The following is a 12273-nucleotide window of genomic DNA, read 5'->3' as shown; positions in this document are numbered from 1 at the left end:
TGCACCCCAGCCTAACAGACTGGCATCGGTCGTTACAATGATCCATTCTGGTCTGCGGAAACATGTTCCCTGAGACAGATGATCCTGAGACAACCACCAGAGAAGAGAGTCTCTGGTCCTCTGGTCCAATTGTATCTGAGGAGACAAGTATGCGTAATCCCCATTCCACTGTTTGAGCATGCACAGTTGCAGTGGTCTGAGATGTATTCGAGCAAAAGGGACTATGTCCATTGCCGCTACCATTAATCCGATTGCCTCCATGCACTGAGCTATAGATGGCTGAGGAGTGGAATGAAGTACTTGGCAAGTAGCTAAAAGCTTTAACTTTCTGACCTCCGTCAGAAATTGTTTCCATTTCTACCGAATCTATTCGTGTTCCCAGGAAGGGAACCCTTGAGAACGGGGACAGAGAACTCTTTTCGATGTTCACCTTCCACCCGTGAGACCTTAGAAAGGCCAGTACAATCTCTGTGTGAGCCTTGGCTCTGGGAAAAGACGACGCCTGAATTAGGATGTCGTCTAGATAAGGCGCTACTGCTATGCCCCGCGGTCTTAGCACCGCCAGAAGGGAACCTAGCACCTTTGTGAAAATTCTGGGAGCAGTGGCCAAACCGAAGGGAAGAGCCACGAACTGGTAATGCTTGTCCAGAAAAGCGAACCTGAGAAACTGGTGATGATCTTTGTGGATAGGGATATGTAGGTACGCATCCTTTAAATCCACGGTAGTCATATATTGACCTTCCTGGATCATTGGTAAGATCGTTCGAATGGTCTCCATCTTGAATGATGGAACTCTGAGGAATTTGTTTAGAATTTTTAGATCCAGGATTGGTCTGAAAGTTCCTTCTTTTTTGGGAACCACAAACAGGTTTGAGTAAAAGCCCGTTCCTTGTTCTGCAATTGGAACTGAACATATCACTCCCATCGTGAGTAGATCTTCTACACAGCGTAAGAACGCCTCTTTCTTTGTCTGGTCTGAAGACAGACAAGAAATGTGAAACCTTCCCCTTGGAGGGGTGTCCTTGAATTCTAGAAGATATCCCTTGGTAACAATCTCTACTGCCCAGGGATAGTGAACATCTCTTGCCCAAGCCTGATTGAAGAGAGAGAGTCTGCCCCATACCAGATCCGGTCCCGGATCGGGGGCTACCCCTTCATGCTGTCTTGTAGCAACTGCAGGCTTTTTGGCCTATTTACCCTTGTTCCAGCCCTGGTAAGGCTTCCAGTTTGCCTTGGGCTGTGAAGCGTTACCCTCTTGCTTTGCAGCTGTAGAGGCTGAAGCGGGACCGCTCCTGAAGTTACGAAAGGAACGAAAATTAGCTTTGTTTTTAGCCCTAAAGGGTTTGTCCTGAGGGAGAGCATGGCCCTTTCCCCCGGTGATTTCTGAAATAATCTCTTTCAATTCTGACCCGAAAAGGGTCTTTCCTTTGAAAGGGATATTTAATAATTTGGATTTTGACGATACATCGGCCGACCATGACTTGAGCCAAAGCGCTCTGCGCGCCATAATGGTGAAACCTGATTTTTTTGCTGCTAACTTAGCTAATTGCAAAGCGGCATCTGTGATAAAAGAATTAGCCAGCTTTAGAGCCTTAATTCTATCCATAATTTCGTCATATGAGGTCTCCGTCTGGAGCGACTCAAACCAGAAAGCCACTGCAGTAGTTACAGGAATAATGCAGGCAATAGGTTGGAGAAGGAAACCTTGTTGAACAAAAATTTTCTTAAGTAAACCTAACTTTTTATCCATAGGATCTTTAAAAGCACAACTGTCTTCAATTGGTATGGTTGTGCGATTAGCAAGTGTAGAAACAGCCCCCTCTACCTTAGGGACCGTCTGCCACGAGTCCCGTCTGGGGTCAGTTATGGGGAACATTTTCTTAAAAATAGGGGGGGAACAAAAGAGACACCTGGTCTATCCCACTCCCTAGTAACAATATCCGCAACCCTTTTAGGGATCGGAAATGCATCAGTGTATACAGGGACCTCTAGGTACTTGTCCATTTTACACAATTTCTCTGGGATCACCATAGGATCACAATCATCCAGAGTGGCTAATACCTCCTTAAGCAATACGCGGAGGTGTTCCAGTTTAAATTGAAACGCTAATGAATCTGATTCTGCCCGCTGAGAAACCTTTCCTGAGTCAGAAATTTCTCCTTCAGACATCAAATCCCTCACCGCCACTTCAGAGTGTTGTGAGGGTACATCAGATAAACCTCCCAAAGCTTCTTACTGCTCATAATCTGTTCTTAAAACAGAGCTATCACGCTTTGTAGGAAAAACTGGCAGTTTGGATAGAAATGTCGCAAGGGAATTATCCATGACTGTCGCTAATTGTTGTAATGTAATAGGGGCCAATGCACTAGAGGTACTAGGCATCGCTTGCGCGGGCGTAACTGGTGGCGACACATGGGGAGAGGAAGGTGGACTATCCTCGTTACCTTCCGTCAAAGAATCATCTAGGGCTACATTTTTAAGTGACACAATATGATCTTTAAAGTGTATAGACACATTAGTGCACTTGGAACACAATTTTAGCGGGGGTTCCACCATGGCTTCTAAACACATAGAGCAAGGCCTCTCTTTAGTGTCAGACATGTTTAACAGACTAGTATTATTCACAAGCAGGCTTGGAAACACATTATTCAAATAAAATTTACAATTTGAAAAAAAATGTTACTGTGCACAACAATTTTCAGCCCAATTAACCCCTTAATGTCCAAACCGGAGCAACCTAAAGCTGACAACCGGTTAATAAACTACAGCACCTTGCCACAGCTTACTGCTGTAGCCCTACCTGCCCCTGGGGATTAGTTTTGTGGAAAACAAGCTTCTTTGAAGTCCTCAAGCAATCTTTGGACCCTCCACGTGAAGCTGCATGAACTGTCTGCAATATTAACTGCGCAACTGAGGCGCGAAATTTAGGCCCCCTCCACTTCGGAGTTGTGGGGCCTTCAAAATCCCAAATAGGTGACTAAACATATGCCATGTGGAATATAACCCCATAATAACACACCAAAGTGCATAAAAAATGTCTATAACGAGTATTTTTTCCAATTAAATAATCGATTGCCCTGTAACAGTGTCCACCAGCCTATTGAGCCCTGTTAAGTAAGCCTTCCTTCTATACTGAGTCTAAGAACATGGCTTACCTTCCCCACATGGGGATTCTTGTCAGTCTTCTAGCATTAACTGAGTCTTGTCTAGAAAAAAATGACTGAACATACCTTATTGCAGTTAAGCCTGCAAACTGTTCCCCCCAACTGAAGTTTTCTGGTACTCCTCAGTCCTGTGTGGGAACAGCAATGGATTTTAGTTACAACATGCTAAAATCATTTTCCTCTCAGCAGAATTCTTCATCACATTTCAGCTATAGAGTAAATAGTACAAACCGGTACTATTTAAAAATAAACTCTTGATTGAAGATATAAAACTACAAATCTAACAACACATTCACTTTACCCTTCCGCAGAGTGGCCCTGCTGTCAGAGCCGGCAAAGAGAATGACTGGGGGGGGCAGAGCTAGGGGGGGAGCTATATGGGCAGCTCTGCTGTGTGCTCTCTTCGCCACTTCCTGTAGGGAATGAGAATATCCCACAAGTAAAGGATGAAGCCGTGGACTGGATACACCTTGCAAGAGAAATTAGATTTAATACGGGAAAATGTAAGGTTCTACATTTTGGAAGTAAAAATAAGCAGGCAATGTATTATTTAAATGGGACAAGACTTAGCCAAACAGAGGAGGAAAGGGATTTGGGAGTAGTAATAGATAACAAGCTAAACATGGGGGCACAATTCAGGGCAGCGGCTTCAAAGGCTAATAAGATACTAGCATGTATTAAAAGAAGCATTGATTCAAGGGAAGAAAGAATAATTCTGTCACTATATAAATGCCTGGTAAGACCTCACCTTGAGTATGGAGTGCAGTTCTAGGGACCGATCACAAAATAAGATACTGCAGAATTAGAAAAGGTTCAGAGAAGGGCCACAAAGCTAATAAGGGGAATGGATAATTTAAGCTATAAGGAGAGGCTAGCCAAACTGGGTGTGATTTCTTTAGAAAAAAGGTGCTTGAGAGATGACATGATTACTTTATATAAATATGTTCAAGGCCCATATACAGAGATGACAGAAACTCTGTTTATTCCAAGAAAATTGTTTGCGACAAGAGGTCACAATTTAAGGTTGGAGGAAAGGAGATTTAATCTCCTGCAACGGAAGCGTTTTTTCACTGTAAGAGCAATAAAATTGTGGAACTCATTACCAAAGGAGGTAGTGAATGCTAATACCGTAGATATATTTAAAAATTGTTTGGATGCATTTCTGTCTAGAAACAAAATTCATGGATAGGATTGCTTGTATTAAATGGGTCACCTTTTAGTGGAATTATTTAAGCTTAAAGGGACACTGAACCCACATTTTTTCTTTCATGATTCAGATAGAGCATGCAATTTTAAGCAACTTTCTAATTTACTCCCATTATCAATTTTTCCTCATTCTCTTGCTATCTTTATTTGAAAAGAAGAATGTAAGTTTAGAAGCCAGACCATTTTTGGTTCACAACCTGGGTTGTTCTTGCTGATTGGACAGCACCAATAAACAAGTGCTGTCCAGGGTTCTGAACAAAAATTGGCTGGCTCCTTAGCTTAGATGCCTTCTTTTTCAAATAAAGATAGCAAAAGAACGAAGCAAAATTGATAATAGGAGTAAATTAGAAAGTTGCTTAAAATTGCATGCTCTATCTGAATCATGAAAAAAATTTGGGATTAGTATCCCTTTAACTGGAGCTTTTTGTAAGTATTTTATATTTGTATAGGTTGAACTCGATAGACTTCTGACTTTTTTCAACCTCATCTACTATGTTACTCCAGAATTGGTATTGTTTAAAAAGATAGATAATCCCTTTATTACCCACTAGTCCTAAAGCCCGTTTACACGGGCGATTTTTTGCAGTACAGCGGTCCCACCCCTTGCTCTCTCTCTTTTGCTCTCTCCCACTCTCTTTTGCGCTCTCCCCCCCTCTTTTGCTCTCTCTTGCTCTCTCTCTCCCCCCTCTCTTTTGCTCTCTCTCTCCCCCCTCTCTTTTGCTCTCTCCCCCCCCCTCTCTTTTGCTCTCTCCCCCCCCCTCTCTTTTGCGCTCTCTCTCCTCCTCTCCTTTGCTCTCTCCTCCCCTTCTTTTGCTCTCTCCCCCTCTCCTTTGCTCTCTCTCCCTCTCTTTTGCTCTCTCTCTCCCCTTCTCTTTTGCTCTCTCTCTCCCCTTCTCTTTTGCTCTCTCTCTCCCCTTCTCTTTTGCTCTCTCTCTCCCCTTCTCTTTTGCTCTCTCTCTCCCCTTCTCTTTTGCTCTCTCTCCCCTTCTCTTTTGCTCTCTCTCTCCCCTTCTCTTTTGCTCTCTCTCTCCCCTTCTCTTTTGCTCTCTCTCTCCCCTTCTCTTTTGCTCTCTCTCTCCCCTTCTCTTTTGCTCTCTCTCTCCCCTTCTCTTTTGCTCTCTCTCTCCCCTTCTCTTTTGCTCTCTCTCTCCCCTTCTCTTTTGCTCTCTCTCTCCCCTTCTCTTTTGCTCTCTCTCTCCCCTTCTCTTTTGCTCGCTCTCTCCCCTTCTCTTTTGCTCGCTCTCTCCCCTTCTCTTTTGCTATCTCTCCCCCCCTCTTTTGCTCTCTCCCCTCTCTCTTTAGCTCTCTCTCCCCTCTCTCTTTTTAGCTCTCCCCTCCTCTCTTTTTAGCTCTCCCCCCTCTTTTGCTCTCTCCCCCTTCTTTTGCTCTCTCCCCCCTCTTTTGCTCTCTCTCCCTTCTCTCTTGTTGTCTCCCTTCTCTTTTGTTCTCTCTCCCTTCTCTTTTGCTTTCCTTCCCCGTTTCATCTCTCTTTGCTCTCTCTTCCTTCTCTTTTGCTCTCTCTCCCACCTCTTTTTTTTCTCTCTCCTCCCTTCTCTGTTGCTCTCTCTCCCCACCTCTCTGTTGCTCTCTCTCTCACAGCCATGGCCGCGCCTGTCATGCTAGCCCTTGCCACACCCGACCCCACCCCTGTCACTCCCGACCCGCCCCTATCATGCCCGGCCGGCCCCACCCCATCATGACTACAGTTCTCGCGGCGGATAGGTCAGTTTGTTGAAGTCTAGGTGTGTTTGTCCTCATGCAGTCTCTTCTGTGCATGACAGCTTCAGACAACCACACTTGGCCTTTTATATTATAGGATTCCCCAGTTTTTGCACAACTAACAGTTATATTAATACACTTATTACCTCTATGATTACCTTGTATCGAAGCCTCTGCAAACTGCCCCCTTATTTCAGTGCTTTTGACAGACTTGCATTTTAGCCAATCAGTGCTGGCTCCTAGGTAACTCCACCAAGTGAGCACAAAATTCTCTATATAGCACACATTAACGCTATCTCGCTGTGAAAAATTGTCAAAATGCACACAGAGATAAGAGGCGGCCTTCAAAGGCTTAGAAATTAGTATATGAGCCTACCTAGAGTTAGTTATCAACAAAGAATACCAAGAGAATAAAGCTAAGTTGATAATAAAAATAAACTGGAAAGTTTTTCAAAATTGCAAGCCCTATCTGAATCATGAAAGGTTAATTTTGACTTCAGTGTCCCTTCAAAAGGGACATTAAACAGTTTGAAATTATAATATCAAATGCTAAATTATGTCTAGCATAAAAATGTTGTAATACACTCATATTTTGGTCCCTTTATCTGTAATTAAAAAAAAGTGTGTTTTCCAACCTGGCTGAAGTAATCTCACAGGGGTTAAAGTTCCTTTAATATTAGTATATAACAAACAGCCATTGTTTGCACACTTTACTAACTCCTATCTGTCCCTAATTGTTGTCAGCAGAAGACTTTAGATAAGAGAAACCTAGTTTATAACACAGTGGCATCCGTTACTTTATGGAAACAAACTTTACACTTAAAGGGACAGTCAACTCCAAAATGTTTATTTTTTAAAAAGATAGATAATCCCTTTATTCCCCAGTTTTGCATAAACAACACGGTTATATTAATACACTGTTTACCTCTGTGATTACCTTGTATCTAAGCCTCTGCAGACTGCCCCCTGATAACATGATTTTGTACGATTATCTATTGACTGGCATTTTAGCCAATTAGTGCTGTGTTGTGCACAACTCGGGCGTGAGTACAATATTATCTACATGGCCCACATGAACTAGCAGTCCCCGGTTGTGAAAAGCTAATAAAAAAGCATGTGATTAAGAGGCTGTCTGTAGTGGCTTAGAAACTGGCAGACATTTAGAGGTTTAAATGTTATAAAGTATTTTAATATAACAATGTTGGCGGCGCAAAGCTAAGGAATCAGAAGTAAAGGAATTATTTTTATTTATTTATTTTAAATAGTTTTTATTTGAGGATTGAAATAAGGCATACATGTAATATGAAGCAATATAACATAACAGTGGGAAAATATTGTATGAAATTTTTATACAGTGTATATTTCTGAAAGAAAAAAATCACAGGTATAGTGTATAAATCTTTTTCCCTCCTGAATGGCACACAAGGCCACTTTTGGACCTCTTAAATATATATTAAAATTATAGGAGGTTATTACCAACAAAAAAGACCACTTTTGGGTCTTAAATGATATCCTTATTTTATATTTGTAACAAAAACTGTAATAACAAAGTGCATATATATTAGTAAAAGCTTAAGGTATTTCACTTTGGAACCTCAAAATATATATATTTAGTGCAGCAAGATTACATAGGCTGTGGAATATCAATATGTGGGGGACAGCCAGTGGTATGTTACAGTTATATAGGGTTGTATATTATATATAGAAAAAACAAGAAATTTGACATATATACCTAGGGTATCTTGATGTGGGACAAAGTACAAAAGAAGGTATGATTCTTACATTATCGTTTTAAACAATAACAATTTTGGTGTTTACTGTCCCTTTAATTCTTCAATAGTTAAACAACCAATATTTTTGTTTCAATACATCTGTAAACTATTGTAAGGCTGCTTTGAAAACATCATATCAAGCATGTATTACGGTTTCCTTTAATAACTAAGTACATGCTAGATACAATGCTGAGAGTAATCTGTATGTGTAGAGCACTTAGTTATATGCAAGCAAGAGTGCAATAATTATATATGTTTAGCCCATCGGTTCCAGAGCAGCAATGCATTACTGCGACAAACCTCTGATACAGTTTTTGGCTGAGACATTGATAATAATTTACTCTATTTTGTAGGCTGTCCCTAACACTAAACAAACTCCTATAGCAGTTTTCCATGTCATCATCAGTTTATCAATCATAGAAAGAGTTTTAGGCTCCTTTTTGGTCTTGTTATTTGAGAATTTCTACCTACAATATTTTAAAAAGGGTGTTATTATTCTCTATATATTTCTATATCTATTTTTTTTAGAATGTTGATAAAGTAATTGTTTGAATTGTAATATTAAATGGGCATTAACCATATTTTGCTTATATGTAAAAAAAAAAAATGTCCTTGTCACAAAAGCAAAATCTGTAATCTAGGTCTTTTGGATTTTTTTTTATTAAACACTGCAAACCTAGGTTACAGATATTACTTTTTGGCCTTTCTACAATGTGTTGCACAAGCATATTGGTTACGCAAGAGGTGTTTAATGTCCCTTTAATATTTCAAAATCCATCTGCCTTGCTGCCTTTCCACTACAGCAATGCATCTGAGTTTGCTAAATGTGCTTAAAATGGTTTATGCCAAAGGGACATGAAAGAGCATGTGATTTTAAGATAATTTTTAATTTACTTCATTCTTTTGTATCCTTTGTTGAAAAGCAAACCTAGGTAGGCTCTGGAAGCAACAATGCACTACTGGGTGCTAGCTGTTGATGGGAGGCCATTTGTCATTGGCTTACCAGAGGTGTTCATGCTTTTTTTTTTTTTTTCCATGCATACAGAATCTGTTTAGTGCCTAAGGATTAAACATTATAGAGAAAACGTTGAAATACACATTTATTAGAAAAATGAATAATAGTACAAGCTATCACTTTTTCATGAATATGTCTGTATGCAGCATGCATCCTTACTGGCAGCTTGCATCTAGAAGCATTTTTTGAAAATAAAGCGTTTCTAAACTAAAATTTGATTGAACTTTTATACATTAGGGTTAGATTAAAAGAGGCGCACTATTGTTAACACAGGATGTGATAAGCTGTATCACCACCTAGATATCTGGCTCGCATATTACAAGTAAGTAGAAGGTTGCGCTCATAAAATTTGCACTCAACAGATTAGTGAATGTTTTTCACTTTGAAGACAATTTTCTTTTTATTTTTTAGATAATTATTTATTTATATATCGGTGAGTGTGTATGTATTTGTGTGTGTAATATATATATATATATATATATATATATATATATATATATATATATATATATATATATATATATATATATGTGTGTGTGTATAGAAATAAATATTTAAAAATAAAAACAATTTTCTTAAAATGTGAAGCAGATTGGAATGTTAAATATTCTTAACTACCTTCGGCTTTAGCTCAGTTGGCCTAATGTGGTGTCTGGTTAGCATACCAGCGATAAGACAGTGTTAGGTGTTTTATTTTAAAAGCGTGCTCTATTGAAGTCTAGGGGGAGAAGAAGTTAAGGTGGTCGCGATATTCAAAGTCCTAAAGTTAGCTTGCATTAGGTTTCGCTCACGCACTAACTTTTTACTTTCAACTTGTAATATGCGTGCTAATCCACCCGCGTTAAATGTTTACTTTGAACGCAGTTAGCGCACATGTGGGGGAAAAAAGTTAAAGCGCTACTTATAATATAATAATCATAGAAAATACCAAAATCTCCTAAACCTAAAAAGACATTTACCGCTCAAGTGTAAAACACACACGTGTGGTCAAGTAGCGTAAAACATATGTGGGACTAAAATATTGAAAATTCACGGAAAGAATATAGTATATAGCGCCAAAAGAGTATACACACAAGCTCACTTAAAGGGACAGTCTACAATTGAATTTTTATTGTTTTAAAAAATAGATAAATACCTTTATTACCCAGTTTTGCATAACCAACACTGTTATATTAATATATTTTTTACCTCTGTGATTACCTTGTATCTAAGAACCTTCTGACATGACATGTATTTATTATCTATTGACTTGCATTTACTACTGTGTTGTGCTAACTCTTAAATAACTTCCTGTGCCTGAACACAGTGTTATCTATATGGCCCACAGTCTCTTGTTGAGAAAGCAATTTAAAAAACGTGATAAGAGGCAGCCCTCAAGGGCTTAGAAATTAGCATATGAGCCTACCTAGGTTTAGTTGCAACTAAGAAAACAAGAGCAAATTTGATGATAAAAGTAAACTGGAAAGTTGATTAAAATTACATGCCCTATCTGAATAATGAAAGTTTAATTTTGACTAGACTGTCCCTTTAAGTGTAAACGATTACCTAACAATCGTTTAAAAATATGCAAGGGGAGTGTCAAAGGAGCGCCAAAAGATGGCTAAAGTGTGTAAGCGGGGATTGAAATATAATTACAAAAAATTAAATTTGTCAAAAAAAAGAAGTAATGCTTATTTAATAAACAACAATATTACACAACAATATTAAAAAGTACAATCTAAAAACAGAATATGTAAATTTGAGAGCAGTATAAATCTATGACCAGTGATCACTTGGTATATGAAAAGTCACCCACATATGGTGTGTGCACAAAAAAGGATGGTGCTACAATAGCACAAGAAAAAACATAAAGCTAAAAAAATTAAAGTGTCCAAAATGGGGATGATTTGTCCCAGGGGTGTGTTCCAAAGTGAAATTAGTAGAATCCAGGAATAAACAAGGAATTAAAAATAAAGATAATGTCTGTGTCCAAATAAATGAGGAATGTAAAGGTTGAATTCGTGAGGATGTTGGGACGTCCAAATAGGATGGGTGTAGTGTCCTTAAAACACCTGTGAAGGAAAAAAAAAACAGGTGCAAAAAAAACTGGGTGGCAAGTGAGGCCTATATGGTAATAGGCTTACCTTAAAGTACAGGAAACTCGGGCTGGTATGTCAGATAAATCATTGACGCGTTTCGGCCTTTAATAAGGTCTTTTTCAAGACTACCAGCTCCAGAGATTAAGAGGATATTTTTAGGGCCATTAGCCTATTGATAAAAAGAGGTTGTGACTGAAAAGGACCGCCAAAAAATTACAGCCAAAGAACTGATTTCTGCCAAACTAATCCGTCTAGTATTACTGATTCAGTGGTTTCCGATTTGTCAACAACTTCCGGTTTGTGTGTCACTGGAAATAGTCACTTCCGGTCGCCGCATCTAATTATTGCGTCATTTCCGGGTACCCGGGAAGGGGGGCATAGTTGCACCAGTAGTCCACCATCTTTCTTAAGGGCATATTGACAGTTCTGATGGCTTAATAATTCTATCATGAAACAGGGGGAGTACGGAGATAGAACAAGTCTATTATAAAGGATTTAGCTGGATCAGATTTGAGTTTTTCATATGTATGGACATAATTAAGGATTCTAAGTGATTCTTTAATATAATCATCTTTGTTAAGAATCACCAATCCTCCGCCTTTGTCGGCTGGCTTGATAATATTTTTTATCGGTTTCTAGTTTTCTTATGGTTTCTGTTTGTTTTTTTAGTAAAGTTGTGTTTAATATTACTTTTAGAGCTTAGATTTTTAATATCATGGCAGACCATCCTTTCAAAGGTCTCTATTGATGGACCTTTGAATCCCGTAGGAAAAAAAACTGGACTTTGGTTTCAAGTCTGTATGAGTAAATTTATCTATTTTGGGTAGGATTTTGACCTTGCTGTTTTCGAGAGGGGATCTAAGGAAGAATCTTTTAAGAGTTAATTTTCTCACCAGTTCCTTTGCACTTAGATATGTCTTAAATGTATCTAATTTAGACGAAGGTGCAAATAATAGACCTAGACCCAAAACCTCTTTTGCTGTAAGTTCTAGATTGCTCAAATTAAAAAAACCTTTGTTATTTGAGGAATTTTTATTAGAGCTTGATGCTATATTAGAATCTGGGATATTTCAGGTAGGAGGCTCTATATTTTTATCTTTGTTTTTAATTCTTATTCTGTTTCCTGCAAACACATAATAAAAAAAAAGACCATTTTGAATCCTTCATTTCAAAAGGAAAGATTTAGAATCAATCAAGTATTAAGCTGTTTTGATAAAGGTATAATCTACTTAATTGGATGCGAGTATGGACTTCAGTATATTGGCCAAACCAGTAGAAAGACCATATAAGGGAACATCTTCTACAAATTGATTGGGGGA

General features: G+C 38.8%; 1 protein-coding gene across 1 annotated transcript in view; it reads right to left on the bottom strand.

The window, feature by feature from the left end:
* The window catches only part of ELK4 (ETS transcription factor ELK4), an 83021-nt gene that overhangs the window by 47764 nt on the left and 22984 nt on the right, over positions 1–12273 (bottom strand). The window lies entirely within an intron of this gene.

The sequence above is a fragment of the Bombina bombina genome, chromosome 3 (assembly GCF_027579735.1).
Source record: "Bombina bombina isolate aBomBom1 chromosome 3, aBomBom1.pri, whole genome shotgun sequence".
NCBI classification, from domain to species: Eukaryota; Metazoa; Chordata; class Amphibia; order Anura; family Bombinatoridae; genus Bombina; species Bombina bombina.
This window is presented reverse-complemented; position numbering and strand designations above follow the sequence as displayed.